We start from the raw sequence: 26,442 nt of genomic DNA on the forward strand, positions 1-26,442 counted from the left end.
CATGCTGAGTCCCCTGGACGTGAGGTTAGAGGGGTCTGCGGGGAACAGACGTTCCTGTCCGTGAAATACATCACAGTCCCCACGGGAATGTGGCACAGGAAGCAGCGGGGGATGGGAAGTGACAGGCCCCGGGAAGCGGTGGTGGTCACCCCAAGGGAAGGAGCAGGGCGGCCCCGCAGACGCGGGCACAGCCCGGGGGAGACAGGCGAGGGCGGGGGGGACGCTCGTCTTCATCCCGCACAGGCCCGGCGGGAGCGCAGGGGCGTGAGAGAGGCGCGTGGCGGCTGAGGTTAAGAGTAGGAAGGACGCAGAGACGTGTCGGGCCGGGGAGGGTGACCCTGACGCCGCCTGCGGAGAGAGGGGCCGCATGCAGTGCTCCGGGAGCCGAGCGGGGCCACAGCGGGGCCAGGGGGCTGGGCTGAGGCTGGGGGCGGGCTGCTGCGGCCAGGTCTCCCGGGGCGCGGGGCGTCGCCCCCGTGCGTGCCGGCCTGGCCTGGGCCTGGGCTGGGCCTGCACCGTCGGGGCGCCGCGCTGCCCTCCGGGGGCCCGAGAGCTTCTCTCTGCCCCACCCCCCCGCGAGCCTCGGCTTCCCCTCACGCCGGGCCAGCCCCCAACAGCACTGACTTTTGCCCCTGAGATTTCCTTCGATCAACCACCGTGGGCCGCCCAGGTGGAGCAGGACGGGCCGCGCCCCCGGGGGAGAGACGGCCGTGCCAGCCTGAGGCCCTGCGGCCCCCTCGAGCAGGCCCCGACCCCTCGCCCAGCAGGAGCCCGGCAGAGTCGAGCCGGCCCAGCTCTGCGCAGTGGCGGGTCCCCCGCCCGCCCATCGGAGGGCACAGAGCGTCCCGAGCCGCCTGGCCTTCCCCGCGGCCACCAGAGGCGCCTGTGACCGCGGGCGGGGGAGAACGAGGGCGTGCGGCCACCACGGCGAGCGTCCCTGCATGGAAAAGCAGGGTGACAGCCCGGAGGCGGTGTCAGCAAGGCGGGGCCGTGCCCCCGCAGTTTTCTCACACAGCACCCCCGTCTGCACGTGCCAGGATGAATCCATGTCCCCCGGCCGCAGCCTCGTCCCGGGGCGGGCTCCCGGGCTCCTGGGGGGGCGTGACTCAGGGGAAGCACCGGGCAGGGGTCTGGGCGGAGAAGTGCTCAGGGAGCACTGCCCGCCACAGAGCTGCCAGGACGTCGCAGAGGGGGCAGCGCGGCCCGTCCTTGCCGCCCAGCCCGTCCGTCCGTGTCCGAGGCCGAGACGCCACCCGCCACCAGCTGCGCGGCGGGAACAGGGCATGGGGGGATCCCCTCACCCCCGGCCCTTGGCAGGCGGGAGGTGCCCCGGCCCCTGTGCCCGGGGCCACCCAGGAACGCCGGCCCCACCTCGCCCTCCGCACCTACTTCTCAGAGCTGACCCCTCGGCCCTGTGTGTGTGTGTGTGTGTGGGGGGGGGTTGTGTGTGTGTCTGGTGTGTGTACATATGTGTTTGTGTGTGTGATGTGTGTGGTGTTTATATGTGTGTGAGTGTGTGTGGTATTTGTGTATGTGTGTGAATGTGTGCTGTGTGGTGTGAGTGTGTGGTGTTTGTATGTGCGTCTGGTGTTCATGTGTGCATGTGTGTGTGCGTGTGTGTGCGTGTGTGTCTGGTGTTCGTGTGTGTGTGCGTGTGTGTTCGTGTGTGTGTGCGCGTGTGTGTCTGGTGTTCGGTTGTGCTGTGTGTGTGTGTGTGCGCGCGCGTGTGTGTGTCTGGTGTTCGTGTGTGTGCGTGTGTGTGTGTGCGCGTGTGTGTGTCTGGTGTTCGTGTTTGTGCATGTGTGTGTGTGTGCGCGTGTGTGTGTCTGGTGTTCGTGTGCGTGTGTGTGTGTGTCTGGTGTTTGTGTGTGTGTGTGTGTGTGTGTGTGTGTGTGTGTGTGTGTGTGGCGGGGCTGGGGGTGGACAGCAGACCCTCCTGCCCGCCGTGGGCTCTGCCCTCGTGGAAGCAGCAGCTTTGGGGTGAGGGGCGTCTGGCTTTGTTCGCCCGGGCTGAGCCGGGCCGTGTGTCCGGGCGTCCAGCTGCACTGGAAACCCACCCGTCTTTTCCTTTCCGGATCTTTCTAGTTCCTTCATTTCCTGACGTATGTTTTTGTTCTAACGATGACAGAAGGTTGAGTTGGGGAAAAAAGCTTTGCGTGTGCCAAGATAGCAAGACTCCCAGGCAGAAATGACGCCGAGGGCCGGAGAGATGGCCCAGTGGGCAGGGCACCTGCCTGGTACCCCATGTGGTCCCCCCGTGCCTGCGAGGGGGTGAGCCCTGGGTGCAAAGCCAGCGGGAAGCCTGGGCACTGGGGGTGTCTCCCCCTCCCCCTCAACCATATAAACAGGACTCGGGCCGGAGACACAGCAGGGAGGGCTCTTGCCTTGCACGCGGGCCGACCCGGGTCACCCCCGAGCCTCACTGAAACCTGAGTCCAGCAGGAGTGACCCCGGTGCAGAGCCAGGAGCGGCCCGAGCACCACGGGGTGTGTGGCCCAGAAAGAGAGAGAAAAGAGAAAGACTCGCGGAAATGCGGCTAACGCCGAGGTCACCGTCGGGTGAAATCCCGGGGCCCGTGTCGGCGCCTCCAGAGACCCGCCCAGCTCCCGCCCGAACCCTGGGCCGCAGTGGGGAGCTTGGCCGGAACACGCTCCTCACGGCCGTGCTGGGGACACGGAACACAGACCCACGCCATGGCCGGCCTCCGTCAGCCTCTGCCGTGGACACGCACCACCACTACCTCCGTCACGGGTCAGGCACTGTCCCCTCCCTCCCTCCTGCCCCCCTCTCCCTCCCTGTCTCCCCCTGTCTCCACTCCCTCCCTCTCTCTCCCTCTCTCTCCTCTCTCCCCCTCTCCCTCCCTCTCTCCCTCCCTCTCCCCTCCCTCTTTCTCTCCCTCCCTCCTGCCCTCCCTCCTGCCCCTCCCTCTTCCCCTCTCTCTCCCCTCCTCCCCCTCTCTCCCTCTTCCCTCCTTCTTTCTCTCCCTCCCTCCTGCCCTCCCTCTCCCTCCCTGTCTCCCCCTCTCTCCCCTCCCTCCCTCTGTCTCCCTCCCTCTCTTCCTCCCTCTCTCCTCTCCCTCCTGCCCTCCCTCTCTCTCTCTCCTCTCCCCCTCTCCCTCCCTCTCTCCCTCCCTCTCCCCTCCCTCTTTCTCTCCCTCCCTCCTGCCCTCCCTCCTGCCCTCCCTCTTCCCCTCTCTCTCCCTCCCTCCCCCTCTCTCCCTCTTCCCTCCTTCTTTCTCTCCCTCCCTCCTGCCCTCCCTCTCCCTCCCTGTCTCCCCCTCTCTCCCCTCCCTCCCTCTGTCTCCCTCCCTCTCTTCCTCCCTCTCTCCCTCCCTCCTGCCCTCCCTCTCTCTCTCTCCTCTCCCCCTCTCCCTCCCTCTCTCCCTCCCTCTCCCCTCCCTCTTTCTCTCCCTCCCTCCTGTCCTCCCTCTCTCCCTCCCTCCCCCTCCCTCCCTCTCCATCTCTCCCTTTCTCTCCATCTCTCCCACCCCCCTCTCTCCCTCCCCCCACCACACACACACACACACGCACAAGCACATGCACACACACACACACACGCACACGCACACGCACACGCACACGCAAATGAAGCCCGTGTTTATTATTTCCTTTCACTTTTGCAAGGAGGCAATTTTCCTGTGTTGATGAAACTAAATTAAAACGAGGCCCGGGATGAATGCGGGCGGAAGCAGACGCAGGTTTTCAGACGAGTCATTAAGACCCGAGCCGAGATATTGTTCATGGCTGGTAGGACCCGCCTCTTATTGATAATCTCGTAGGGAGGAATCAGGTTAATGAGGCCGGGGAGAGGGGAGCACGCCGAGTGGGGTGGCACCAATACCAAGGCCAGGCCGCGGCCCGAGTCCGGCCCGGGGGCTCGCCGCCTCCCCCCACCCCGAGCCCGGTGCTCTCTCGGGGTGCCCTGCGCCCAGATCCTCCAAACTGAGGAAGTTCCTCCCCAGTCGCTGCTAACGTCGGCTTTCAGCACTCCCCGCATGCACCAAATTGTTTTATAATTTCTCATTAAACAGTCGTCAAATAAAAACCCATAATTAGGACCGATTTTAATTAGACCCTCCCAGAGAGGACTTAAATTATAGTTAAAACATCACAATCAGAGGAAACCCGGGAGATGAGCAGCAAAGAGCAAAGGCAAGTCCAGGCCCGACCCGTTGGGTCCCCGGTCGCCCGCCCGTGTATTCCCCAAGCACACCGGGAGTGCTCCCCAGCACAGAGCTGGTGCTCCCCCAGCCCAAGAGGGGGAAAACCGAGTCACCAGTCCTTGGAGGAGAGGAAGTTGTGGGGAGGAGTCTTGGCTTCCACCCGAGAGTCGGGCTGAGCCAGCGTCAGTCGACTTTTAAAGCCAGTCAAGCCGTGATGTCCACAGAAACGCCCTTGGCGCCGTGCGCAGTACGTGGGCGCAGGCCCAGCCCCGGGCTCCCGGGAGCACGCACAGCCCGCTCCTAGCTCGCGACGTCTCCCTCGCGACAGACGCGCGCTACTCCAACTTTATGAAACAGACAATATTATAACATAGTAAAAAAAGATGGTAAAAGTCCAGGAATCGAGCATTTGCATATAGATAGAAAAGAATTCAGATTCAAATTACCAGTGAAAATAATGATTTTCAATATTTCCATGCAATGTTCAGTAAATTATCATTTAGGGAAGCAAGTCCCGGGCACGTTAGTTAACTATGTAGATTGATTCTTTTTTAACTTGCCGTCAAAAAAAAAAAAACAACCTAATAAAATCATTTTTCTGAGGAAGATCCCAGGTGGGCTCACACCCCGGAGAGCGGGTTGGGGTTCACACATCCCCCAAATTTGAGCCAGACCCAAACAAAAGCCCCTGCAGGGCGTGGCCCGGCCAGGCCCTGCCCAGGGCTCACACCCCGCCGGAGGCCACGTCTGAGCCCCTCGAGGTCAGTGGGTGCCCGCCCCACCTGGCACCCCGGAGAGTATCACGGCCCCACGTCCTCGAACCCAAAACCCCAAGGAGCCCGTGAGGGCCACACCCCGAGCAGCCCGTCCGCCCTCTGTCCAGTGTGGGGCCGTGCGGCAAGGCCAGCCAGGGCCAGCCAGGGAGGACGACGGCCGTGCCCAGGGCCCTGTGCAGCACGTGGGCACCAGCCTGGTCTCCGGGCATGAGAATGGATCTAGCAAGAAACAGCCAGGGATGCGGGGGTCAGACCTTCACTCTGGGGGTCACTCGGCCTGCTCACTGTAGGATATCACTGGTTTGTCCTTTCTCCCTTGCCACAGAGTTTGGGCTTATCTAGCAATAATCTCTAAACAGTTCTAGACTACATTGGTATGTCCTGCTCCCCTTGCCACTAGGAGCTTAGGTATATCAGTCACGCCCATCAAAGTGCTCCCGAGTCACTCCCACTCCTTTGTTTATCTGTAACCACTTCTCCCAGTTTATCTGCTCTTCCTCTCATCAAACTCTGTTAATCTGTAAGGTCAGACCTTGCTAGGACAGTGAACTTGTATTGTAAGTTAATATTGCCTTTCTCCTCTCTTATGCCTTTTGAATAGTTTACTTTAGAGCAATGTCCTTTTTGTATGGACAAAGAAAGACAGTTGTGAATATGCTTTGGTAACATGGGATTTAATTGGCCTCAAATATTATTCACTCCCGGGCATCTGCTTTCTGGACTTACGCCTCAGCTGCCCTTGCTTCCTAGCACCCCCAAAAGCAGGGTCCCGACGAGGGTCGGGACGGACCCAGGGCAAGTGGCGAGGACCACACCTGACCCTCACGGCTCCGCGGGACCCCCAGGACTCAGGCCTGCCACAGCCCCCTGCTCACCCCGGCCCTCCCCTCTGGGAGAACCTTCCACCTGGGGGCCAGCTGGACGTCCACTGCCCTTGGGGTCCCCCCGTGTGGAGACGGGGTCCCTGCCCCGACGAGAGCCACCCGCCGGGCGGAGGGCCTGTCCCGCCCTGCCCGCCAGAGCCCAGCGGTCACCAGGGCCCCAGAGCGGGCAGCACAGAGGGATGTGGACGGCCGGGCCTGGCCCCCGCGCCGTGAGGGGCTGCCGAGACGGGCTGTGCCGGGTGCCCCCGGCCTCCGGCACCTCCTGACGCCGGCCTGGGCGCGGGGAGCACACAAGAGCGAGTTAAACCGGCTTCTGCTGGGCTGGTGGCTCCTCCGGCTGTCCTGCCCCACGCAATTAACACAACCTAAAAATAAAGTTAATCGTCCCTCTGTCTCCCTCACGGAGCCGCGCAAACTCCCGACACAGCGGGACGTTCCTTATGCCTGAGAAGGAAACCCGGGTCCCGCCAGCCCTCCCCTCCCCGCCTCTCCCCTCCCCTCCCCGCCTCTCCCCTCTCTCCGTCTCTCTCGTCTCTCTGTGTGTATCTATGTCTCTCTCTGTATCTCTGCCTCCGTCTGTCTGTCTCCCTCCCCCTCTCTCTCTCCCTCCCTCCCTCTCTCTCTCCCCCCCTCTCTTTCTCTCTGTCTCTCTCCCCCCTCTGTCCCTCTCCTTCTCTCTCTCTCTCTCCTCTCTCTCTCCCTCCCTCCCTCTCTCTCTCCTCTCTCTCTCTCTTCCCTCTCTCTCTGTCTCTCTGTCTCTCTCCCCCCTCTCTCTCTCTGTCTCTCTGTCTCTGTCCCCCCACCCTCTCTCTGTGCCAATCTGCGGGTGAGCCATGAATAATTCATAACAAAAGCCGTGGTTAATGTCTTAGAAAATGCAGAATGTGTTGCCTTGTTATTTCTAACTGGGGTAGAAGGTTTGACAAATTATAATAAGTCCCTATATTTATTTTCTGTCGGATGGGGAAGTGGATTTATTGCCTCGGTAATGGATCATCAAGAGATATCAAAAATAAGCAAACGAACCCCTACTTACGCCTCCAACTCCGCAGGGCGAGTGCTGGGGCAGGGCCGCCGCGCGCTGGGCCCGGGCCCGGGACAGTGTCCACGCCGGAAGCTCTCCGAGACTCGCTGGCCTGCCTAGAGACGCCAAGGGGGGCCCGTCCCTGGGGAAGCACCCGCGGTGCGGGGCCTGAGCTGCCGCCCGGGGGCTCCTGCCACGGCCTCCTCCGGCCCACGGGAGGGGAAGTGACCGCGTGTCCGTCGCCGCTGCCCGGCCCTTCCCGAGGGGTCTCGGCTGCTCCGGACTAAGCCACGGCGACAGCCCTGCGCCCAAGCCGGCTCCTCGAGGCAGGCGTCTCCCCGCCGCGGCCTCCCCGCCGGTCAGCACGCTCTCCGCGCTGCAGGAAGGCCGGCACAGCCTCGACACGCCTGCACACTTTGTCTGCCGCGGCTGCAGGGCGTCCACCCGGCTGCCCAGGTGGGCCCCCCCACCCGCCCCATCCCGGGTCAGCTGGTTCCCGAGGCCCAGTGGGGCGGCCCGCAGGGCACGGCCATGGGAGCGTCCAGAGCTGCTCAGTGCTCCGGGCCCCGGGAAGGGACCCCGTGTGGCCAGAGCCGGAGGGAGGGAGGGAGGGAGGGAGGGAGGGAGGGCAAGGCCTCCCGGCAGAGGGTCCCACAGCCCCTCCTGGCCCCTTGGTCACCCCCGCGCCCCCAGCGCCGGCCCGTGGCTGCAGAGGGCGCGAGGCCTCTGGGGTCGAGCCAGCGGGACGCGGAAGTCGAGAGGCTGCTCCCAGCCTTGATTACACGTTTCTGATCTCCTAAATGTGCCTTAATGAGTTCATTTAACTTCACCGGAAAATTCATTAGACAATGTTTGCTCTGAGTAAATATTTAAATGAATATTACCCGCGCGGGAGGGGGCCGGAGGCGGCCGTGTAATCTCGTCTTCTCTCGGGGACCCTCACGCTCCCCCTCCGTGCTCCCCCTCCGTGCTCCCCATCCAGCTTCCTCCGTCCAGGTCTCGTGTCTGCCCGGCCACTCGGGGCCCGGAGTCGGCCCAGCCCAGGGACCCCCGGCCCTGACTCGGGCGACTGCGGCGTCTCGTGGTGACACCCGTGTGGCGTGATGGGAGCGTCGACGAGCCACACCCCCCCTGCCCGCCCCGGCCCCCCTCCTGTCTGCAGCCGCGTGGGGCCACCCAAAGGTGCCGAGGCCCCGAGACCCCGGAGCGTCCATCCAGATCCGTGTGGAGTCTCGGGGCAGCGGGAAGAAACGGAGGAAACGCAAGTGGGTCCTTCCCTCTTGCCGGGGGCTCCGGACCCCCGTCAGCCTCCAGCGGGGAGAGGCCTCGCCCAGCGTGGGGCCTCCCTGGGCCCGGGGGCGGGGGAGAAGCCTGTGAGACCCTCCCGGGCCAGGGGGCGGGCGGAGGGTGTGCACGGCACCAGCGCGTCCCCTCTGCGCCCCACGTGCCGTCTGCGAGTTAGGCGGCTGCGTTCCCGGAGTCAGAGGTCACTCGGGTCACGGCGCGTCCCGGGAGCCTGTGGGGGGCCGCGTGCAGCAGGGACTGAGGCAGCGGCGGGACCAGCCGGACTCCCAGCCTCTCGCCGCGACGTCGGGCCCAGAGCAGGAGGGCTGAGACCTGGGCCTTGTTCTCAGGACGGGCCGAGACCCGGGCCTTGTTCTCAGGACGGTCAGGCCCGGGCGGCCAGGGGCTGCAGAGCTCCGTCTGGGCAGCAGCCCCTGCTGGCTCCCCGGGCCCCCGGCCTCAGCTCAGCGAGGGCCCGGCCCGGCCTGTGCCACCCCTCCCCCTCCTTCCCCCCCCCCAGGCTGCTGAGCTGCCCTGAGGCTCCGGGTGGTCCGGCACCCTCCCAGCCCTCCAGAGCAAGGGGCCAGAGGGCAGCCCCCCCACAGCGGCCAGTGCGGGGCACCCCAGGCAAGGGGGCGGGATGCCGGTGGGAAACCACAGACGCCTCCATCCCGGGCTCCGTGCGGAGGCGGCTCCTGTCTGCTCCGAGCTCCGTCCCAACATCACGGTATTCTGGCGTGCTCGCTCGCGGTCACGCCTCTGCACGTCCCAGGGACGACTCCCGCGGCCCACACACGTGTCAAGGGAGTCTCGGCTGGCATGTGCTGTGGTCCCCACACGCGTGTCAAGGCCGTCTCGGCTGGCATGTGCTGTGGTCCCCACACGCGTGTCAAGGCCGTCTCGGCTGGCATGTGCACTTCTGAGCACACGTGAATCTGTTCCACGCGTGCCTGGTTCTTTCTTGCCTTGAATGTCTTGAGATTGATCTTCAGAAGCGTTTGCTTTGGGCAGGCATTTCCCCGTTTGATAAGGAATGCCGGGAGGGGAATGATCGGTGCAACGAGTCAGAGAATGTTCTGGAACACACAACTCCGTGTGTGTTGTTCAATTTCCAGGGAAACTCTCCATTGGCACCTCTAGTCTCCGGTTCGAGAAACTGCGATGCAATCGGGGGTTGGGGGTGACACCGACTGTCCCCTCCCCCGCCTGATGCCCCCGTCCTCCTCTCTGGGGTCTGCTCTGCGTCAGGCCTCTCCCTCACACTGACCCCGCAGAGGGGCTGTCCAGCCCAGACACCGTCGGGCGTCCAGCGTGGCTCAGCGGTGGCCCGTGGCCGGGGCCCGGGCGGGGAGCAGGACTGAGGCCCTTGTTTCCCGGCGCCCACGGGCCCCTGATCCCAGCGGGCGCTGCCAGCCCGGCCGCTGCTTCTCGGGTCCAATTGGCACCGCGTGTACGTAAAGGCCGTAAACACGCTCGCTGCTGGGGGGGGGGGTGCGTGGGGGACGCGCCCGGGCCCCTGCAGCCAGCCGTGACGGGAAGCAGAGGCTTTCCCGGCGTCCCCGAACCCCGCGCCGACACGCTTCCCGGGGCCGTCAGAGCGCTCAGCGCGTGGGCGTCGCCTACAGGTGTAGCGACACCGCGGGATTATGCACTTACAGGCGAGCACTGAAGTGTGTCTGTCCCTCGCAGCGGCCGTCTGAGGGACCCGCTATCAGCCGCGGCAGGCGAGGGAACCGCACGCACGGGCGCGCTCGGCGCATGGGGGCGGGGGCGGGAGGCAGCGGCGTCCTCCCGCTCCCGGAGAACAAGGCTAGCCAGCCCGGGGCGGCGGGGTCCTTGGGGTCCCCGGGCCGAGCTTGAGCGCGGACACCAGCCCCCCTCCCCGCCCCTCGGCCACCGTGAGGGCTTGTTGGCTTTCTCCGCAGTCACCGCGATCACTGGGGCAGACTCCTGACATCACAGTGCTCGGATCAGAGAGGAGATCACGGGGGTGAGCGTTGTCTCTGCAGGTGGGGTGGTGCGGGGGGGGGGCCCGCATGTGCAAGGCCAGTGGCTGCCGCTGAGTCCCTCCCGCCTCACACCAGACGAGCACTTGGCGATCAGGTCGTTTCTGTGTTTGTCTGAGGCGGGAGCTTCTGTCCCCGCCCCCGGTCCCCCCCCCCCGGGAGTGACCACTGAGCAACCACAGAGCCAGGAGTCAGCCTGAGCATCGCCTGGTGTGACCCCAAACACAAGTAATTTCTGATATCCCCCCCCCAGCTCTGTGCTGGAGGCCTGAGGCCTGTGGGCCAGACTCGGGCTGACGAGCTCGGCATCGGCATTGCCCGTGGGGGTGCAGGAGGCACTTGGGGGAGAAGGACGGTGCCCGCGCCCCTCCCTGAAGGGGGCGGGAGTGGCCGCAGGGGGCCGTCCCCGGGTGGCACTCGGGGCCTGCAGCCCCCGCCCTGGTGCCAACCCCCCCGGGCCTGTGTCCCAGCCACACGAGTGTGGGGGCCTCCTGTGCTTCTCCGTCGTCCCGGCCTTGCCCGCTTCTTCCTCACGCCAGCCTCGAGGCCACGCAACCCAGCAGCTCCACCCCGGAACCCACTCCCAGCCAACGCCCTGGACCTGCCCGAACCCGCGTCCTGGAAGGTGACTCGGGTCCTAGTCAGGACGCCCGGGGCGGGGGGGGGAAGGAGAGGGTTCCCCTCAGCGGAGCTGCCGCTTCCTCAATGGAACAATGAGTTCACGGAGAGTTTTCTGCACAAAGCTGCAAGCCGGGAACAACGTGTATCTGAGCGAGCAGTTAGGGAAACTGAGGCACGTGCCAGGGGCCACTCCTCCAACCAGCTAGTTGGAGGGGGCTGATGGGGAGAGCCCCCACGGACCCGACCAGCGTCGAAGTGGGGAACGGCAGCCCGAGTCTCCCTCCCACGGCGGAGACGTCCGTGGTCCTGAGGCGCCGGCCCTGAGCTGCCGGGCAGCGGCCGAGTCCAGGGTCAGTCGCGCGGGGCGGGGCGGGGACACGGGGCCGCCTGTCGTCCCTGCAGCTGAAGGCGGGCCTACGATGCCTCCGAACGTGACTGTAATTTAAAGGAAGCTCAGCCGCGTGGGCAGGGAGCCAGGGGGTTCCCGAGGTTAATTAGCTGACAGGAAGCGTCTCGCATCCGAGTGCGAGGGGAGGCGAGGCCCTGGGCCCCCGGAACGGCTCAGAGCCCCGCCTGCCCCAGCCGCCGCCTCATCCCCTGCTCCGCCGGGCTTGCTGGGAGGGCCGGAGGGGCTGCCTGTCCCGCAGTCCACGACGCAGAGAGAGCCCGGTGCCCGGTGTCCGGAGCACGCGTGGACGCACCCACCTTCACCGTGCCTGGGGGTGGGGCCACGGCGGGAACCGGGTCGGTGACGCCCAGCAGGAGGTGCCTTCCCAGCCGCCAAGGCACTGAGGTTGGGATGGGGCAGGAACCTGTGGGCTGTGCGGAACCGGGGCAGGGCTGGGAAGGCCCCGGGGCCTTGGGCGGGAGCCACACCCCCGCCTCCCTGCAGGACCGAGTGGCCGCTCCCGTGGCACGCGAGGACACGGGTGCCGAGGGCCAGGCTGACGCGCGAGCTCGCCCGGGTGCACACGGTGCGCTCAGGGGCGCGTCTGTCTCCGCTTAGCGGCACAGACGCCCGACACCGGGAGCCCACTGAGGGTCGTCAGGCGGACGCTGACGCACTGGGCGTCTGGGCTTTACTTCCTGGTACCCACGGGAGGTGGACAGGGAGCGTGCGGGCTGCAACGGGGGTCCCTCCCGTACTCCGATGCATGTGGACTCGGATACAACACACAGACACAGAGACACATACAGATGACACGCAGACACACACATGAACACAGACACACAGACACGTGTACACACATATGCACACACCCGTGCAGTGACTGTCCCTTAGATATACACAGACACACAGACACATCTACACACACACACACACACATACCCATGCAGTGACCGTCCCTTAGATATACACAGACACACAGACACATCTACACACACACACACACACACACACACACACACATACCCGTGCAGTGACCGTCCCTTAGATATACACAGACACACAGACACATCTACACACACACACACACACACACACACACACATACCCATGCAGTGACCGTCCCTTAGATATACACAGACACATCTACACACACACACACACACACATACCCGTGCAGTGACCGTCCCTTAGATATACACAGACACACAGACACGTGTACACACACACACACACACACACACACACACATACCCATGCAGTGACCGTCCCTTAGATATACACAGACACATCTACACACACACACACACACACACATACCCGTGCAGTGACCGTCCCTTAGATATACACAGACACACAGACACGTGTACACACACACACGCACGCACACACCCGTGCAGTGACCGTCCCTTAGCTCTACGTTGCTAAGTCTGAGCCACAAACACGCCACGTACAGGGACATATGATTCCTCCCACCGCCTGGTCACACAGACTGCGTGGCCGGCTGCTGTCCCCGGCTGTGTCCGTGTGCCTGGCTCGGTGGGGGGGGCTGACCTTGTGCAGACCCCACACCACGCCTGGCACCGGGGGACCCCCTGTCCTGTCCGCTGGAAGGTGACCCCCCCTGCCCAGACCCGGCTGGAGCGGGCAGCAGCAGGACGTGCTCTCACCTGTGGGGCACGGGGTCTGGGTGCCCCTGCCCGGGTTCGAGGCTCCAGCATCGCCTCCTGTCTACCCTCACCCACGCCCGGCTCGGGGAGGGGACGCGGAAGGTGTGAGCCGGCGGCTCTGGGCGGCAGGGGAGTGGGTGTGCGCGGGGGCGAGTGTGCCCTCCCCGTGACCCACAGTGCCCCGCCAGCCGCAGACTCTGACCCGGCCCTCAGGGAAGAGGGACTCCGCTATGGGCTGGGGTGCTGGGAAGCGACCGCGGCCGTGATTGCGGCTCCTGCCACCCGGCCCCTCCGGCTGGTGGCGGGATTATTAAGTTATGCCGAGGCGAGCAATCACTCCGCGGCTCTCGGAGAGCCTGAACTGTTCTGTAATTAAGTTTTCAGGGCAAAGACTTCCCCGCAAGTGTCCTAAATACGTCTCTTTGACAGGGGAGACTTTTATTTTTTTTTCCCAACAACAAAAAAAAATTGGGAAGAATGAGGAGAATTAAAAGACCGGGTATATTTAATAACCCTGGCAGCAAACAGAGCGACTCCATTTATCCAGCCCACTGAACAAATGTGATATTAAGTGGTGCTCACGGAATGCGTCTCGGGATAAAAATACAGCCGGCCCCGTTGTCCCGCTGGACTCAGGGAGGCGCGGGCTGTAAATGAAAGATGAGGGCGCGGGTCTGCTGGACTCGAAACCCAAGGTGACGGCCCCTGGATTAACTCGACGCTTGTTCGGGAAGTGGCGTGAGCTTCGCCCGGGCTCCAAAACGATGGAGAAGCCGCAAAGGGGTGAGGCACCGGGCACTGCTCCCTCCGGCAACTCGCTGCTCTGGAGAAGGCCCTGGGGGAGGCGGGGGGCGGGCGGGAGCTGCCCTGGGCAGACGCAAGGCCAGGGGAGTCAGGGGGTCTGGGGGCAGCCCGGCCGGGCACCGCGTTCCCGACACTCCCCCTCTGCTCCAAGCCCGCAAGGCCCAGGCCCGGCCCGGCACGGTGCTGAGGGTCAGCCTGGGGCCCGCGGCTCTCACCCGGACCCAGGAGCGCAGGGTGGGTCGGTGGGCGACGCCCAGGGTCAGGCCAGGGAGTGATGGCGTCTCTCCGTCTGCAGGTCCACTCCAGGCTGCCCAGAACCCGCGTTCTCGCCCACGCCCCTCACGCGCGGGAGGAAGGCGGGAACACCTTAGGGGCCACCCTGTCTGGGAAGGGCCCTGCGGTGGCCCCAGGGAGGGGACTCAGCCAGAAGATGCTGGCAGGGCCGGGGGGTGGGGGGCAGTGGAGGCGACGGGCACCCCCGCCACAGGCCCACCCTGACTGCACCCGCCTCCACGGCAGCCGCACGCCCCGCCCCGCCGCCAGCAACCGCGAGCCCAGGACCGGCCAGCGTGGCCTCCTCCCGGGCAGCGGCGTCCCCAGACACGGCTCCCCGCAGCCACGCTGCCCCTGCACACGGCACAGTCAGCCGTGGCCGCCCTCCGCGGCTCAAGGCGGGGTCAGAGGTGGCAGGTCAAACCGTGTGCAGGGGCTCCGGCCCTGCGGGGGTGTTGGGGGCCCTTGTGAGCCGCTTCCTCTGGCCCCTCTGCCCACAGTCCCGCTCCGCCCCCTCCCCTCCTGCTGAAGTCCCGCCCGCTGTTTCGGGAGCACTTAAGGAAGTGCATCTCCCACAGGCTCTCGGGGTGGACCGGGCCTCCGCACTCCAGTGCTCGCCGGGTCTCTAAGTGCCTGGCCCGGAACAGGCCCCGGTAATTACAGGTGATGTAGCAATCAGCAGCGCTCAGCCGCAGGCCCTCCCGGGGCCCGAGCTGGGACCCGCTTGTTTATTTTGCTAATGGAGTTTTCTCCCTGGCCGCGCCACTTGTAAGGGAGCCCACTTTTAATTAAGAGGAAATCTGGGTGGGAAATAGCAGAAATGGGAACGTCTCTCTCCAGGAGCAGCCTGGCCCGGGAGCCCCGCGGACTGGAGCGTTTCCAGCCACAAACATCTCGGTACCTTGGAGACCGGGAGGGGGAATCAATTAGGGCCTGACGAGCCTCGTCAGCTCTGGAGCCGGCCGGGGACGGGCAGGGCCAGCGGGAGGCCTCGGGGTAGAACATGCCAGAAAGTGCCAAACGTTCTGGGTGGTGAGAAATGCAGTGGATCCGGCCAGAGACGCTGGCGTCAGGCACTCGGGACGTGACAAAGCACCGGGGCGGGGGGCGCCCCCGTGTGCTCCGGGCGGGAGTAGCGGCCAGCTCGCCCCTTGCTCGGCCAGTGCACGAGGGGTCTTCACACGTGGCTGACGCCGTGTTGCGTCTCCTCGGCTGTTGGGGGGAGAGACGAGGAGAGAGGCTCGTCCTGGCCGTGCCGGGCCCAGTTCAAGCCCCCCGAGCTCCGCCAGGGGAGGGGTCTTTGAGCAAAGATCCCGGGTGAGCCTGAGCTCGGCCGTAGCCCCCAAAGGAGTTTTTAAAGCTGAAGCAGACAGAGACCGTGAAGTACAGCCCCTGGGAGAGAACAACACAGGGCCGCCCCCCTGCACTCGCCCGCGACGGGCCAACAGCAGCGCGCACGTGTCCGGGTTAACACACATGTCCGGGTTAACACAAACCAGGTTAACACACGTGTCCGGGTTAACACACGTGTCCGGGTTAACAACATGTCCGGGTTAACACACGTGCCTCTAATCGCTCTCTTTTTGTGTTTGTTTGCTTTTTGGGTCACACCCGGCGATGCACAGGGGTTACTCCTGGCTCTGCACTCAGGAATTACTCCTGGTGGTGCTCAGGGGACCCTATGGGATGCTGGGAATCGAACCTGGGTCGGCCGATTGCAAGGCAAACACCCTCCCCGCTGTGCTTTCACTCCGGCCCTTGCCTGTAATCCCTTCCCCAGGGCCAGTGGCTGCAGGGAGACTCGCGACAACCTCCACACTCTCCTCTCACGCGGCGGGAGGGCTGGTGTGGGCTCGCTGTCTGGTGACCATCCGTGAGGAGCTACTGTGAGCCACTGTGTGAAAATAAAATGGAGATGAAACAGGCGGAGAAGTCAAGGACTATGAGATAGAAACGAAGCAGCAGGTGCTGCCGGGTCACGGGCGGGAGGCGTGCGGGGCGGCCGGCTGGCCCTGCCCCGTGGGGCCCGAGGCTCCTGGCTGCCGGGTGACGTCCCTGGGGCCCGGGCGTTGGGCAGTGTGCCTGCTCGGGCTTCCTGCCTGCTCAGCCGAGTGTGGTCCCGGAAGCCCCCCAGGCCCCGCAGGGCAGCAGGGGGACCGGCCCGGGCGAGCCCGTGGGACGGGCGCCCAGACGTGACTCCGGCATGGCCCGAGGCGCTGACGGGCAGAGGAGCCTCATGACGGCGAGGCCAGTCGGGGGGACGAGGCCCCCGGGGGGACGCTGGGCCTGCAGAGGGCAGAGACGCTCAAGGTCTCCCGAGGACTCTCAGGGACACTTCTGCTCCTTGCTAAGTGCTCCCGCAGGTCCCGCCAGAAGCAGCTAATAAAGACGCCACGTGGCCCTTCGCAGAAGCATCCGGAGCCTCCAAAAATAAGGCCCCGGGGCCGGCCCACCCTGCCCAGGCGCTGCCGCAGGGAAGGGGGCCGGGCTGGTCCTAAGGGCGGCTGCGCGTCCCCTCCCGCTCTCCGGACAGGGCTGTGACCCCAAAGGGCAGTGGCCGGAGGCACTGGACACGTGCCAGGCAAGAGTGGACAGGCTGGACGCTGCTTTGGCTCCTTGGGAACGAGCCGCCCTGACCGCCAGAGTCAGGATGGGGACACTGAGGCAGGGGTAGCTGTCCCCGGTCTGGGGGCCCCTCCCGTGGACGCCCCCAGCTCTGAGCCCACAGAGACACTGCGCTGGGCCCGTCTCGGCTCTGGGCTGGCCGCTCCGTTTCCCTCACAATCCCGGGTCCCCCAAGATCTGAGATGTGTGAAGTACAAAATCTGAGGAGACTATGGTGGTGGGAAGGTGTCGTGGTGGGGGGTTGGGGCTGGAATATTGCATGTAACCAATTACTGTGAACAACTTAATAAAAAAAATTAAGTAAAATTGGGGAAAAAAATCTGAGGAGAAACGTACGTTAGGCACCACGCCTGAGGTGACAGTCTGAGGCGCCGTCTCCCAGGAAACACGTCTCTGAGGGGAAAAAGAGTCTTAGGGCACAAAACCTGAGGAGAAGAGCAGTTTGGCACTCGCAGAGCCAAGTTCTCTAATAGCGAATTATCGCGCGTCGGCTACCACACGATTGGCCCAACGGGCTCGCGGCTCTGTCGATGGAACGACAGAAAAGTAAAAAACACCGGCTATTTCGGGCGAATAGGCCACAGCGCCCGACAGAGAGCACTGCCCTGGGCGGCTGACGCTGACGCTCACTCTGGGTTTGATGTCGTGGGCCCACGGGTGACTTCCGTGAAGCGGGGAGGAGAAAGACGTCACTTTCTCCCCAGCCGCCTCTACCACCCGGGACCCAGAGTACTGGGTTCTTGTCTCGATCTCGGAAAGGAATTTCAGGAGTAGACAAGCAGTGAAGTACCAGGTTTTATTCAGAGGTTTCTGAGGGAAGGAGGAAGGATAAGTGGGAGAGAGAACAGTAGGAGTAACGCGCTCAAGAGAGAACGCGGCTTCTCCAAGGGTGGAGAGAGCTCTACACACACCCTGGCACTGGACACGAAGGCATGAGAGTACACATCTCAAGGGGGGAGATGCGGGCGACACATGTGCTCGGCCATGCGGGCTCAGGCAGCATATGCGCACAGTTCCCTTGTTCAAGGTGTCCTTTATAGGGTCTCTCCAACCTGCCCCCACCTGGGGCTTCTTCCCAGGTGAAAGTCTGTTGCTAAGGAGGTTACCAGGGAGGTTGGGAGTGGTGATGGCCTTCTTTGGGGAACCTCCTGGGGAGGGGCCCATTACCCTCAGGGTCTGCTGATGGTTTCCTCCAGGTCTTTTGTTTTCTTGAATCTGCAAGTCTTAAGAGTCTCCTTCCCAGAGACTCAGTTAAATCTCAATTTTCATTGCCAAGGGCCTTTCCCTGCCTACCTGCCTACATCAGGTTCTCCCCGCCGGCCCCTTGGTAGCCGCGGGGCCTTGGCAGGGCCAGAGCTCATGTGCAGGGAGTGAGTGTCACACGGAGGCCTGCGGGGAGAATGGACCCCCGAGCCGACAGCAGCCTGGCCGGTGACCCCGGGGCCCGACGCCCCTGGGCGCCCTCTAGAGGCCGCAGACAGTCTCCCTGGGGCCCGACTCGGGCTGGTTCCAGGGGCCACCCAGGGGCCCAGCCCTGCCCGCCCGTGACCCTGCCCGGCTGCAGGAGAAGGAGAGAGTGTGCGCCCCCCCCACCCCCGAGGGTCCTCCCTGTGCAGCTGCTCCCACCCTCTGGCCGCCCGCCGACCCCTGACCCCGCGCACGCCTGTCTGTGCCCCGGGCGGGCTGGGGCCAGGGACAGCGGGAATGACAGCTTTGCTCATGGTCTCGGCCCTGGGCTCACTGGCGTCCCCCCCCCCCCCCCGCCCTGTGCCGGCCACAGCCCGAGGCTGGCGCGGCCCCTCCCCTCCTTGGACCCTCCCCCATGGGTCACCCCGCAGGTCTCCTGGGCCCCGACGCCCTGTGGCGCCCCCTGTCCTGTCACTGGGCACCCCGCGCGCTGCCCCTTCTCTGAGAGTGCCCAGTGCCGGCCCCACGTGCCCGTCCCGCCGGGCGTGTGCAGGGGCTCCACCCGGCTTAGAGCCCCGGGCCAGCACCACGTGCCCACTGGGGCTCGGGCGCTGTTTGTCTCAGCGCTGAGTGGACGGGGCGCCCGCCCGGGCCCTGTGGGGCTGCCGACCCACTCAGCGGCGCTGGTCAGGGCCCTCGCCCGCCTCAGGCCCTTTGTTCCCAGCGCCCATCCCCCTCAAAGGCCCCATCTCTCTTCTAAGAGTCTCCGGCCCCTTTCAAATGCAGATGAAGCTGGAGTCAGAGTTGGCCCCCCATGGGCCACAGAGCCCCTCCCACCCAAAGATCACAGGAGAGTCTGAGTGATGCCCGGGGGAGCCTGGGCAGGTGCGGAAGGAGCCTGTGCGGGCCGGACGGGACAGATGGTCCTTCCCTGCAGACGGGCCCGGGCTCGTCAGCGGGCCAGGGGGCAGCCCGGAGCAGTTCTGACCGCCAGCATCATCCCTGGTATGTGGGGAGCACCAGGGCGTACCGAGCTCAGCACCTCGTGCCGGCCAGAACCTGGGCCCCTGAGAGCACGCGGCGCCTCGTGGAGACCCCCTCAGGTCCCCGGGGGCGTCGGGAGAGGAACAGGCCCCCCCACACCAGGGCCTTCCTTGGCGTTAGAAAACCAGGTGAACCCAGTGTGGGGAACCAGCTGCTCTGAGGACTCGGGGGTCGCGTCTCCGCCGCTGACAGGGCTGTGAGGTTGCCGTCCTGGCTACAGTCGGACCAGTGTGAAGGTGTGAAGGGTCGGGGGAGGCATGCAAGAGCACCAAAACCGGGACATGCAAGAGCTCCAAGGTGGCCACGGCAGCACCTCGAGGACGGAGAGCCCTGAGCACAGGCCAAGAGTGGAGCTCACCAGTGAGCACTGGGCATGGAGCACCATCACCAGGCACATGTGTGTGTGCATGTGTGTTGCTTTTGTGTGTACGTGTGCATGTGTTTTGTGCATGTGTGCGTGTGTGTGCACGCGCGCATGTGTGTGCCACCAAGACCACAGCAGGAGACAGCAGGGCAGGGCAGAGGCGTGATCCCTGAGCCAGGGGCCAGGAGCAAGCCCCGGGCCCCTCCAGGTGTGGCAGGTCCTGCCCATGGGTGAGAGAGCCACAGGCTTCTCGGGTCTTCCCGGGGGCACTGTGGACCAGTCCCCCTGGCTGGGTCACGGCGTGTCGCCAAGGGAGGCCTGGGAAGGCTCCGGACCCCAGGTGGACGCGTCTCCCTACTCGGGCAAAGTCCAAACAGTGCTCGGGCGGCCCTGGGTCCGTGGCCAGGCTGGGTGGGGGCCGGGCCTGGAGCTCAGCCGGAGGCCGGGACACTCCTTGGGGCCCCGGGAGCATATTCCTCACGACAACGACGGCGGGGTCGGGCCCTGGGCCAGACTCCTCGGGCCCGGGGCTCCTCTGCTCCCTCTCCTCGCCTGGCTCCTCTCCAGAGACGAAGGGGAATACCCTTCCCAGGCGCCGAGGAGACGGGGACGGGGACGGAGTCGGAGGCCCAGTCTGGGACCGCGTCGCGCAGATGCACGTGTTCAGGGACGGAGTCACCCGCACGGAGACGGAGTCTGTGGCCGGGACTTCTGGGGGTGCGGCAGCCGCTTTGTGACCGTGAGGCAGGAGTCTCCCCCCACCCCACCCCGTTGAAACAGGGAGCAGGGGCCCCGTGTGCAGCCCACGCGCAGGTCACACCTGTCGCAGCTCCTCCACGTGACAGAGCCCTGGCCTGTCCGTACAGACTCGCTCCCTGGCCCTGGGACCAGGCGCTGTGACCGTCCCCTCTCGCCGGAGGCTGTGCCCTGCTCAGGCCCTGCTCCAACACCTGCTCCCCTCGGGGCCCTGCCCGTCACCCAGGAAAGGCCCTTCCCCCTCCTGCCCAGAGGGGGCAGGCGGACAGAGGAGCCGCAGGGCCTGAGGGCGGGGCGGGGGGGGGGGCGTCTCCCCGGGAATCCCGCCGGCCCCTCACCTCTGACCTCACCCCTGCGCTCTGCTGCAGAGCAGGGGGGGAGGAGGAGACTATTCCAGCCACTGGGGCCTCCGCCCCGGCTGTCCACCTGCAGGCGCAGCTGGAGGCTCACCCGGCCACTCTGTACTCAGCGTCCTCCCCTGGGCCCTCCCGTGCTCCCCCTCGGAGCACCAGAGTGCGAGCGGAGTCCGGGTGGGGCTGCACCGCCCCCAGCACGGAGGGGCCTCGGCCCGTGGACGCACCTCAGAGACCCCCACGACAAAGAGCCCCGAGCTCAGCATCCCCGACGCCCAGCCAAGGGAGGGTTCGGAGAACAATTGCTGATTGTCCCGGCAGCTGTGCGCTCGGCCCTGTGAAATAACGCTTCCCGCGGTAGCCAGAGCCGGCCCCACCGTCCCCTGATGAAAAATGGATGCGATTAATAAAAGATGAGCACTTTTAATTCAGCCCTCGCGCCTCCGAAGCTAAGCACAATGGCTTTGCTGCAGCCAGGCAAAGATTTTTATTAAAAAAATAAAATAAAAAAGGCCACGTGAAGGCAGTTCAGCAGTTCCTCGGCCGCAAGGAGCTCTCTCGTTCTCGTTCCTTGGTTTCCGTTTGCAGAGCGACTTATTAAAATGGGGCCGGGCGTTCCGGAGGGAGACAGTGAGATGCACACGCGAGTTCCAGAAGCCCGCAGACCCCTTTCCTGGGCTGTGTCAGCGCTTCCTCGGGGAAGGAAAGGGGGCCGGAGGTCACGGGCACGTGGGCAGTCACTTCCCGTCTGATTTGTGCTAGAAGGATCATGACTAGCAGGCCAGGACCCTGCACTAACCGCCCCCGAGTCCCTTTCAATCACGCCTGTCTCTGCTCTGGGGCTCCTGTGTCCACTCCCTTAAAAATGTCTGGCGCACCCCGTTTCCGCTTCTGGTCTAGCTGACATTGTGTTTGTGAGTCTCACGCGTCCCCCGCTGGGGGCTCCCTGGGAGTCAGGCTCAGGGCACCCGTGATTTCTCTGTCCGGGGCGTCCCACCATCTCGCCATGTTCCCACACACCTGTCTGCGTCGGGCTGGAATTTACTCGTGGCCAGGAGGTCCACAGAGAGTGGAATGACCAGGATTGTGCCTGCACACGTGGGGCACCAGGAACTCGAACTCACGACCAGACACGCACGAGGCCAGCAGCGAGGCCCGGCCTCTGCCCCCAGCCCGCCCTCCCTCCGTGGTGGGTGCCACGGCGCATATTTTCAGTCTGCCCCTCTTGAAGACAGTATCTTGTGTGAGTAGCATGCATCCTCCCACCTCATCTGTGAACGTCGGGCCTCCAGTCACTCGCCGAGTGATGTCGTCACGACCACCACCGGGTTTGGGATATTTCCATCAAGGCGCAAAGAAACCTGCGACCACCAGAACTCAGTCTCCCTGACCAGCCTCGCCAAGGTCCCAGGAAACCACTCACGCATCTGGGCACGAGCTGCACCCCAGAGCGGGCCGGGGACAGTGTCCGGGACAGAACCTCAGACTGCGAGCTGCACGCCTGGAGCGTGGGCCTCACACATTCCTCCACGTGTTCACTCTCTGCTTCCCCGCAGAGCAGTTAGAATCTCACGGCACACGCGTGGGCCCGGGTCAGGCTCAGGACCTCACGCCTGCCCGGGGCTCTCCCAGACCTCTGGGCCACCCCAGGCCCTTCCCACCAGGGACGCCCCTCCCCGGGAAGGGATGTGGGCGCCTCGGCACGGGAGGGAACACCACGAAGCAAACTCACAAGTGTGTGCTCCCTGTCTCGGGCTGGCCGTCCCTGCTAGGGAAGAGCCACACGTGAGTGACCCACTGGCACCGGGGGGTCTGGGCTTTCCCCGTGCTGTGAGCCTTCTCTCCGCCACGCTGGTGTATGTCTCTGGGTCGTGCTCCTTCACCGCAATCCTGCTGCGGGGCTGGGGGTGCTGCAGAGTCTCCCCGGCTGGAACGGCCTCTACCCGTTCCTCCCCACGGCCAGAGACACGGGAATCTTGGGGTGTCCCCCACGCACCTGGTCCCACAGGCCCCGGGCCCCGGCCTGGGCATTCCCCCCCTCCCTGTACTGGCTCCGTGCCACACACTGGGACGGAGACACGTGACTCCCCCCCCCTCCCGTGGTGATTCAGAGACCACCCGTCTGGGTCCTAGGCGCCTCCACGTGACTCACAATCCGTTCATCGGGTCCCGGGGCGCAGCGGGGAAGTTGACGGGAAGGCGGCTTCATCTCCCCGTCAATTTGGGGGGTTGTCATAGTAACCTGATTAAGCCTTTTGATGAGGGAACGTGGAAGCTCATTCCTTTGTTTAGGTCGTCCTAGATTTCTTTCAAGACTGTTTTTTAGTGTTTAGGATACAAGTTGGCATTTCTTTTCAAAATACTTCTCTGTATTTCCACTGCTATCGTAAATGGACTTTCTCTCACTCGGCGCTATTGCTACTGTCTAGAAAAACACAGTTGGTTTCTGCTCGTGGACCTTTTATTCTGAAACCTTGCCAGACTCTTTCTCTGCATCCAGTAGTTTTTATGTGAATTCTTAGGTTTGTTTTCTTGGTTTTTTTTTTTTTTTTTTTTTTTTTAATCATACACGATGTTAACACCTAAGGCTGGAGAGAATGTCACGTGCGAGGTTCTTGTTCCTGGAGCAAACCCTGAGCACGGCCAGGCAGGGCCCCCAAACAATCAAAACAGAATTCAACAGCCATCTGCAGACACTTTTCCTCCTTTCTTCCCAGTCTTGATGTCTTTTGTTTTGTTTTCTTGACTAATCACTCAAACCAGAGGGTTCGTTTCTCCCCGCGTGCTGGCGGGGGTTTTGCCGCCTGGCTCAGAGCACACAGCCAGGCCCCTTCCATTGTGCTTGCTTCAGTGTCTCATTCTCTCGGAAACGATCGCAAATTGAACGGTTTGCTTAATTTCATTTTCCCATGATTCATTCCTAGTGCATAGAAATACAATTGATTCTTTTGTAAATTCATCTTATCTGCGGCACGCTCACTGCGCGTGGCACTGAACTCTTTTATTAGTTCTAAGAGGTTTTCAAAATGAGTTTCTTGGCTTCCTCAAAACACAAAATGATAACGTCTGTGGAGCGTGGGTTCCGCTCTCTCCGGCCCGGGGGCCTCACATTTCATTTCCCGGCTTAATTTCCTCGCTGGTGTGGGCCCCCGCCCTGCAGTGGGAAGGGTCCCTGGGGCTCCTCTCTGCCTGCGGCCAGGGCTGGGGGAGGCCTGGGGGCAGGCGGGCGGGCGGGACGCTCCTGTCCCAGGAAGCTCCGGGCAGCGCAACCCCCCCCCCCCACCCCCGCGTGGCCATCAGCACGGCAATGAGGCCCCCGTCTCTGACCGCTTCTGAACTGAGTGACGCCGCCAGCGAGGGCTGGGCAGGTGCAGACCAGCCTCCGGGAGAGGCTCAGGTGAGAACAGCCGCCTGGCCTCCGTGCCACGGCTTACAGTGGCCAAAGAGACGAGCCCCCGTCGGCTGCGCCCGGAGCCCCACGGGCCGGGAGATGAGTCGGCTTCTCCAGCCCCAGCTGGGGGCGTCGGCCCGACTCAGCCGCCTCAGAAGCAAGGGCATCGCCGGCCCCAGGGCTCCGGCAGGCCAGAGTCTGCGTGGAGGGAGTCTCTTAAACCCCAGACAACACTGTGGCCCGCTGTCCAGTGCTCTCCCGCTGGACTCCGTCCCGGGTAGTTCTCAATACACGGAGGCTTCAGTGCAGCTTTGACGCTGAGGCGGCTGTCGGGTCTGCGAGGCGGCTCTCGTGGCGAGACCCTCGGTGGGAGAGAACCCGACATGGGCCGGGGCTGGGCCCCTTCTCTGTCACCCCCAATTCTTGGTCAAAAGAATCCTCAGCCACCACCCTGGGGAACCCACCTGGCAGCGGGCAGAGCCGCAGACCCCAGGCCTCTTGGGGTGACGTGAGACCCTCCCCAGCTGGCGGCCCCCCCAAGGCCTATGCGTCCGGAACCCAGCCGTCTCCCCGGGAGCACTCGGGGCTCAGTGCTCCGGGGTGGGGGGCTGGGCCTGCCGGAGGCCCTCAGCTGGCCTCAGCGCGCGGGCCAGCGTGTCCAGGCCCCGGTCATCAGAGCAGCCGCTGGGGGGGGGGGTGTCAGAGAGCTGCAGGCAGGTCCCGTTCCTGCCGCGCTTGACATTCCACTGGAAACAAGTTGACACCCACGTCCCGGCAGCAGCTGCTCCGAACCCTGAGCCAGGCCTGTGCCTGCAGGCACAGAGGGAGCCAAGCCGGCGTCTCCGGAACCCGGTACGTCGCCGGTGCACGCGGGCGGCGGGTAATAAGGCGGGAGAACAGGCTCGCGCCGCTGCCGCTCAGGACGGAAATATGTCCCTGACGCTCTCCCGGGCCTGGGTGCTCTCGGTGGGCCCTCCGCTGGGGGCCAACCCCAGGGGCGCGGTGCAGGGGTGTGGGGAGGCCAAGAGCACACAGGGCCCCGCCCTGCCTCCCCGCACTGTCCCTCCCTCCGGGCAGCTGCTCCCGGGGCGCCCACGGTGCTGGGCCGTTTGTCTGCCTGTGCCTGGGGGCCACGCCCGGCAGTGCTCAGGGCTCACCCCGGCAGCTTCGGGGACTCTCTGCAGTGCTGGGGGTCGAACCCAGGTCTGCCGCGTGCAAGACAAACTCTCTCCTGCTGTCCCAATGCTGCTCTGCCCCCAAACCCGGCGCCTTCTCCCCCCAGAGCCCCCAAAGGCAACGGCGGAATTCTGCCTCAGAGCCGGGGCTGTCTCCTGCCCCGCCCCCGCCCTCCTCTCTCCACTTTACATGACAGCATCACGCGTGTCTCTAGACAGAGCTGGAAGGCATGTGTGCGTGGCACGCAGCGTGCTGACACGTGACGGTGAGCCCGGCCCGTGGCGCCTGCACGTGCCCTCACCCGGTGAGGACCGGCGGCAGCTCCCCACTGTCCGTCCTCGCCTCCCCTCTTCCCCTCTCCTCGCCGCCCCTCTTCCCCTCTCCTCGCCGTCCCTCTTCCCCTCTGCCGGCCACAGGCGCGGGGCTGCTGATCAGCTGCCTGACCTCCCAGAAGGAATTGCTACGGCAACCCGGACAGTTGAGGAAACTCCTTTCCACTCATCCGCCGGGCAAACAGCCACCTAGAGGCCGTAAGGCACCAGCCCTGCCACAGCCCTGCCCACGGCGAGACTCAATGGCGCTGACTGTCTTTCCTTCACGATCGACGCTGCTGGTCCGAGCGTCCCGCCCGCTGACCGGCCCTGCTGGGCCTGACTTTAAACCTGCCGGGAGGCCCATCCGGGAGGGACACACGTGAGCCGTGGACGCAGCTGGTGACAAACTGCCGTGTCACCGCAGGGCGTGAGCTGGGGTTCGAGGTGCCTCTCACCGTGGGGCGTCGGGACAGGGGGGCTGAGGAACAGCCCCTGGACGGAAAAGTCCCATTTCTGAGTCGGCCTTCAAGGAGCCGTGTCCGGGGGGGCGTGAAAGGGAGGTGGCGGGGCCCCGCGGACAGCACCCTGGGGACGGCTCAGCCCACCTGAGACGCCCCCAGCTGGGGACAGGCCCCCCCACCGTGAGGCACCTCGGGGCTCCCTCCCGAGGCCCCCAGCCCCCGGCGCCCACACATTTCTCTCCCGCTGGGACTCAGCAAACTTCTCCAGCTCTGGGGGTGCAGGAACAGAAGCCCCCTCCCCCCGCGTGTGCTAGAAACCCCCCACGCTGTGCCCCTCCGAAAGACAGTGGCACCAGGAGCAAATGCAGGGGGGCGGCCCACGGGGACACGCAAGGCCCTCGCAGCTCGACGCGCTCGTGAAAGCCTGACACGTCACACACACACACACACACACACACACACACACACACGGGAGAGTCCGAGTCCGAGTAGAGGACAGAGCACTCAGCAGGGCAGAGTCTGAGCAGCCACGGCCCTCAGCCCCACAGAGACCAGGGACCAGACGCTGCTGCAAACGGCACTGCCCAGGGGAGGCAAGAAACGCTCGTGGAAGGACAGTCTGCGTCCGTCTGCTGTCCCTGGGCGGGGGGCAGGTTGCC

The sequence above is a fragment of the Sorex araneus genome, chromosome 9 (assembly GCF_027595985.1).
Source record: "Sorex araneus isolate mSorAra2 chromosome 9, mSorAra2.pri, whole genome shotgun sequence".
In the NCBI taxonomy this organism is placed as follows: Eukaryota; Metazoa; Chordata; class Mammalia; order Eulipotyphla; family Soricidae; genus Sorex; species Sorex araneus.